Source organism: Phalacrocorax carbo, chromosome 5 (assembly GCF_963921805.1).
Source record: "Phalacrocorax carbo chromosome 5, bPhaCar2.1, whole genome shotgun sequence".
NCBI lineage: Eukaryota > Metazoa > Chordata > Aves > Suliformes > Phalacrocoracidae > Phalacrocorax > Phalacrocorax carbo.
The window spans coordinates 35,431,184-35,436,932 of NC_087517.1; the positions used below are offsets into that span (position 1 = coordinate 35,431,184).

The window sequence follows — 5,749 nt, forward strand, 5'->3', positions numbered from 1 at the left end:
GCCCCCGCCCCGCACACCACACACACACACACGCCGCCCCCTCCCGCGCGGTCACATGGGGAGATCCCGCGCGCGCTCCGCCGCCCGCCCACGCGCGGTCGCCGCGTGACGCAGCGCCTGGCGGGGGCCGCCGCCGCGCGGGGGCGGCATCCGCACCCCCAGCACCGGGGCCTGGCCCTCCCCGCCCCCGCCCGGAGGAGGCGGGCGGCCCCCGTGGAGAAACGCGGTCGCAAACTTTCCGCTCTCGCGGCGGGGGGGAGCTGCCGCCGCCGCCTTCCCCCGGGGCCGGTGCGGGGCCGTGCGGAGGTGCGTGGCGGGCGGGGGCAGGCGCAGGGTGCTCCCGCCGGTGCTCCCTGACAGCCCGGACCGAGCGGCTGGGCCGCCGCCGGCCTCCGGGCAGGAGCCCGGAGGTATGGCGGGGGGGTGTTGGAGGCGGGGAGCGGGGGCGCGGCGGTGGCGGGAGTGGGAAGCGAGCTGCACGGTGAGCCCCACGCGTCGTGGAGGCTGCTCTGGCAAAGCACGGGCTCGATAAAACAACGCTCCGCTAACGGACTGGGTAACGGCAGAAGCAGCGGGAGGTGCCCGGGGCTGCCCTCCCCGTGGGGTGCGGGGGTTCCTCAGCGCGTGACACCGCTGTCCCGCCGGCCGGGCTCTGCAGGGAGGGTGACACCGTCCCACCAGCTACCGCCTGGGCCGGGGGACCTGCCAGGAGGAAGGCTTGCCGGCCTGAGTCCCCCATCACCCGGGTTGCGGGACACTACATGTCACGTCTCCGGGGCAAACACCACCTTCTTCCTCGTCTCCCATCCCAGCGCACCCCGAACACACCAGCCCTGGGCACCGGTCCCGTCATTAATGGAGCGTGAGGTGTGTGGGAAAGGGAGGCTCTGCAGCTGTGGTTTGGTGTTACCACCTAAAGGTCTTGACCTGCCCCACGCCTGGAAAGCTGGCCACCCCCGCTCCCACAGCCCCTCTCAGCACGGCCGCGCGCCGGCCGTTAGGCATATGTCCCCCAGGAGGAAGGCCGTCCTTACACCTGGTGAGGAACGGCGGCCCGTGAGATGCGTTTGGGTAGTACAGCAAGCGGCACAACTCAAAGCACCGAGCAGACACAAAGTCAATCTTCCTATTTTGTCCACCAGAACTTGAGTGAGCTGCCTTCCATTCTTCTGGGGTGCAGCAGTGATACCAGCTAACGGCGACAGCTCGGGGTACTTCAGGTAGCGATGTTGAGGATCCTCGTGTACAGCTTTATGAGCTAATGGCCATTAGCTGTTCGATTACCCAGGGGTAGATATTTCTTCTTTGTAAAAACTTGATGGACAACACGTAATACAATGATGGGGGATCACATTCTTGATCCTCACAGGAGTCTTGGTGAGGCTACAGTCAAAACTTGGGCCCTTTTCTAAGATAGAATCATTCAATCATTCAGGTTGCAAAAGACCTTGAGGATCATCAAGTCCAACCGTCAGCCCAACACACCCAGGCCTCCTAAACCATGCCCCAAAGTGCCATGTCTACACATTTTCTGAACACCTCCAGGGATGGTGACTCCACCACCCCTCTGGGCAGCCTGTTCCAATGCTTGGCCACTCTTTCAGTAAAGAAATTGTTCCTAATATCTAATCTAAATACTGGGACTTTATTAGAATTTCTTATTTTAGGTTTAGAAGTCTGTGCAAAATACAGCGGTACAAAAATCCCTGCAAAATACAAAGTGTCAAATCAAGAGAGGAGAAATGATACCATGTATTTAACTGATGGAGAGTTGATTAAAATAGGAGTGTTTAATAATGTAAATCGTATTTAGTGCAGATAACAATAGATAAAAAAGGATTAAATGGGGGAAAAAAATTAGTGAGGGGAAAAAGCCTCAATAAAATACGCCTGTCTTGTAGGCAACATCCGACTCTTCTCATAGCCGGGAATACCTATCACACAGGATTTCCTTTCAGGTTTCATTGCCTTCCAGTCACCACCTTGGCTATCAGAAAGCTTTGTTACAACTCGCAGCTGTTTGGCTGAGCAGGGACTGTCCGGGAAGCTGGGTCACAGACTGACTCTTGGGTAGCCACATCCAGATAAAACTGAATTTCTCTGTCAGTTTTTCAAATAGAAGGAGGCTTTGTAGCATCTTAATAATGAACCTATGGCAAATCACTGTCACAGAAGCTACGTAAATACATCTAAAAACTAATACATGATCTAGAAACAAAGTTTCTGTGTAAAAAAAAAGTTCTACAAAGGTGCAGGACTGCATTCTGTAGCTAGGGAAATGCAAGAATCTATATTTCTTACTGTTTTTATTTTGTAACACCCAAACCCTAAAAACTTGCATTCCTGCATGTGGTATTTTCCTATTTTTCAATTAGTCATGACCATGGAGCTAGTCGCCTTGCGTTAGGCCTACTGACGCTGCCGTGCAGCCTCCCGTGGGGAAGGGTGCTGGAAGGTGGCGAGGCAGGCACTGGAGGGCTCACGCAGCCACACAAGGCCCCTCTGCCCGTCCCCTCGCCTACCCCCCGCCCCCACAGGCACGGCACGGAGGGGTGGGTGGCTGACGGGAGCGAGGGCTCCATCTGCATTGTACACCCTGACCAAGAATCAGGCACGCTGCTCTTCAGGCTGCTGGCAAACCCGTGCCACAAATCAGCAATTGCCCAATCCTAAAATCATCCCACAGGCGAAACTGCCCCTGATTGTACAGGAGGGATATTGCCCAAGGAAAAATACCTGTTGCCTGCAGAAACGGGCAGCACCTGCACCTGAGACCCTCAGCGAAGCAGAGGCACGGTCAGCCCAGCTTTTGCCTGAAACTGGAGTGACTGTGGTTGTCTCCTTGGCTTTGGGGTGTGATCTGGTATCCTGGTGGAGCAGATGAGGAGGTAGAGGCAGCTTTTCTCCCTGGCATGCTGTGGTTCCCATGAGAAAACTCAATTGTGCATTGCCCAGCAAAACCACAAAAATGTTCACAGCACTGCCTTCTCTCCTCCCACTCAAAGTGTTTTTGCATACGCCTTTAGGCACTACAATCATGGTAATTAAAGCTGTAAAATATTATTAGTATCACACTTCTATAGACTTTTCATCCTAAATGATTTGTATACTGTGCATACAGTGCAACAGAAATGCAGCCGCTTGTATGAAGCAAAGGAGCCGGGATGGTGCATGTCGAGATGGGGAGTCAAATCTTCACCAGGGATGCTCAATACAAATCCCTTCTCCTGCAAGAAGTTCCCAGGACACCTCTGACGTCCACCCAGTGTGATTCTGTGCTGGGACTGTGCTCTGCTGTCTCCCTTCACCAGTAGATCTGAGAACGCCGGGCAAAAAGCCAGAGGCAGACGATGAGACAAATAGAGACTTCCCCAGCAAAAAGCAAGGAAGTGTTATTACACTGTTTTTTAGCACTGTCCTATCATTAAAAAATCAAATACTTTCCTGTCCAGGTACCGCTTCCACTTACATCCCACAGAGGACAAACCAGTGCTGAGTCTGATCCTTCTGCCAAACGTCATGATGTCTGGAGGTAGAAGTCTCCTTCAGATGATGTCTGCCCTGCACAAATGGGAGGGGAGGGATGGAAAGAGTTCTGGTAATTTTATAGCTGTTTTCATGGTTTTATATTTTGATTTTGAAATGGTTGTAGTGTACGGAGAGTGTGTAGGTGAAAGCAAGAAATTGTAGCGCAAAGAAAGTAAATAAATCAGGCGGATCCAGTGATGGGTGTAGCAGATCTTCAGCTCAGAAGACAACCTCTATTTTAGACCTCCTTTTTTTCCTAAAAATGTTTGCAAGCTAGGGAATAAATGCCCAATTTTAAGACCCTTATCTAGCATGAGGACTATCTAGTCTGATCTTCTCATGACACAAGCCCTACAGAGTGCTGAAAAGCTTGTGATGAACATTCAGTGTAATGCACAAAGAGCACACGCACCCTTGCACCCAAATAAACCAGCCCAACCTTCTTCACGTGTTTTTTTCTACGACCATGCTAAGGTACCTGGGTTTGAACATAATTAAAATTCTGGCCAATTCCGTGAAGTGATTTGGTTCCTCAGGACCTCCAAAGAACGAGAAACGGGCTCCTCCACAGCATGTGCAGATTTCCAGGCAGACACGTTCTGCCGCTCCTCAAGGACTCCCTGTAGCCATTGCTGTTCAAGCAGTCCTGCCCCAGCGGGCTCTGCGAGAGAGGTAACGTGCTCTGCTATAGAAAATTTGCAAGGCTGAGCAGCGTGGGGCGTGGGGAGGTAAAGCACAGGGTTAGAAAGGTGAAGTGATAGATGTGCTGTAACCTCTACAAAGCCAGGACCAGGTATCTCCGCAGAAGCAGCTCCTTCCTTCCCTGCTCAGCGCACAGACCTCACCAGTACAGTCTGACTCTCTGATGTTCTGATTAAACAAGAAAAGATTGAAATCCCACATGGCATAGGGACACTTTCATTACATACAGAAGAAATCTGCAGATGATCAGTTCTCTATTTCCTCAGACTCCCCAGATTGCAAGATTGATGAGGAATCTGGGTAGGATACGAGTGCCACGGAACCAAAGGGAAAGAAAAAAGAAAAAAATCAGCAGTGAGCAATTATATTCAAGGAGACAAGACGGCAAGTCAGACCCAGAGGCAACTCCAAGGCTGCCAACACAGCAGCTGCTACAGCTCCCTGAGGAGCTCCACGCAGAACGTCTCAGTGGTCGGTCCCCAGCCTCTCCGACTGCTACCGGAGGAGCGGAGGGGTGGCGGAGGAGGAGGAGCGGAGCGCAGGGGCGTAAGTGCCACCTCTCCCCCTCGCCCCAGTCTGCCTCCTTCTAGCAGGTCACAGCTGCTAGCTGGGGCGCAACAGATGCAGAAGTACTGTTGAAAATGCATGTTGAAACATATTTCTCAGGGAGGCTATTAATGCCTGTGAACAAAATGCTCAAATTGTTCGCTGTTAATGGAGAAGAGAAAAATGCATTGCACAAACACAAATTCTATTAGCTGTTGTTGAGGAGGCTGCAGGGTCTAGTGGCTGGACCGTGCAGCCGGGGCCAGAGGCAGCTGCACTACATTTCTAGCTCTCCTCTGCTGACGTTGGGCAAGTTATTTCACCTTGCAGCACCTCAGGTTTCCCATCTGGAAATTAGGATAATGATTTGACTGCTTCCTCAGTGAAGTAATTCTAGATCTGCTGATGAAGAGTGCTGGGTCAGAGGCATGGATTATTATTTAGCGCCATAAATACTCATACGGTTGTGCAACAGGCAGGACTTGCTGAACAGACAACAGCACTTATTAGAGACCATGTCCCAGAAAGTTTACAGTCTTCAAAACACTATACCTGTAAATTCATCCAATGCAACAAAGAACAAATATGGAGCAGGATGTATTTTTGGCAGCTACAACACCTGACTGAATGCATGGTTGGGAAAAGAGTTTTGAAGAAGAGTTTGCATGCTTGGTGCGCATAAATCAGAAAGTGGCTTCAAATGAGAAGGACGATATCCCCCCCCGCCCCCGAAAAGGTCTGCAGGATGGGGTAGAGCTGAGCTTCCAGGGGAAAAAAAAAGAAACAAATAAACAAAAACCAACCAAAAAAACCCCAAACCAACCGACAAAAAAAAAAAAAAAAAAAAAAACAAACCCCAAAACCCATTTAAACTTGACAGGAGGGTGAAAACCAGGAGAACAGGGTCAGGGCTGAGTAGCAGAGGAAATTATCTCATCAGTGCAGCAAGTGATATCTTTCTATTGATTTTCAA

The 5,749-nt window shown here is 51.4% G+C and overlaps 1 long non-coding RNA gene across 2 annotated transcripts; it reads left to right on the forward strand.

The window, feature by feature from the left end:
- The first annotated feature begins 62 nt into the window (after positions 1-62).
- Positions 63-3,858, forward strand: LOC135313404 (uncharacterized). 2 transcript variants are annotated; one of them, XR_010373047.1, is made up of 3 exons: positions 63-306; positions 1,143-1,290; positions 3,122-3,858. It is a non-coding gene; the product is annotated as an uncharacterized LOC135313404 (long non-coding RNA). The 2 variants fall into 2 exon arrangements; XR_010373046.1 differs by having other exon boundaries at positions 1,143-1,220.
- The last annotated feature ends 1,891 nt before the right edge of the window (positions 3,859-5,749 follow it).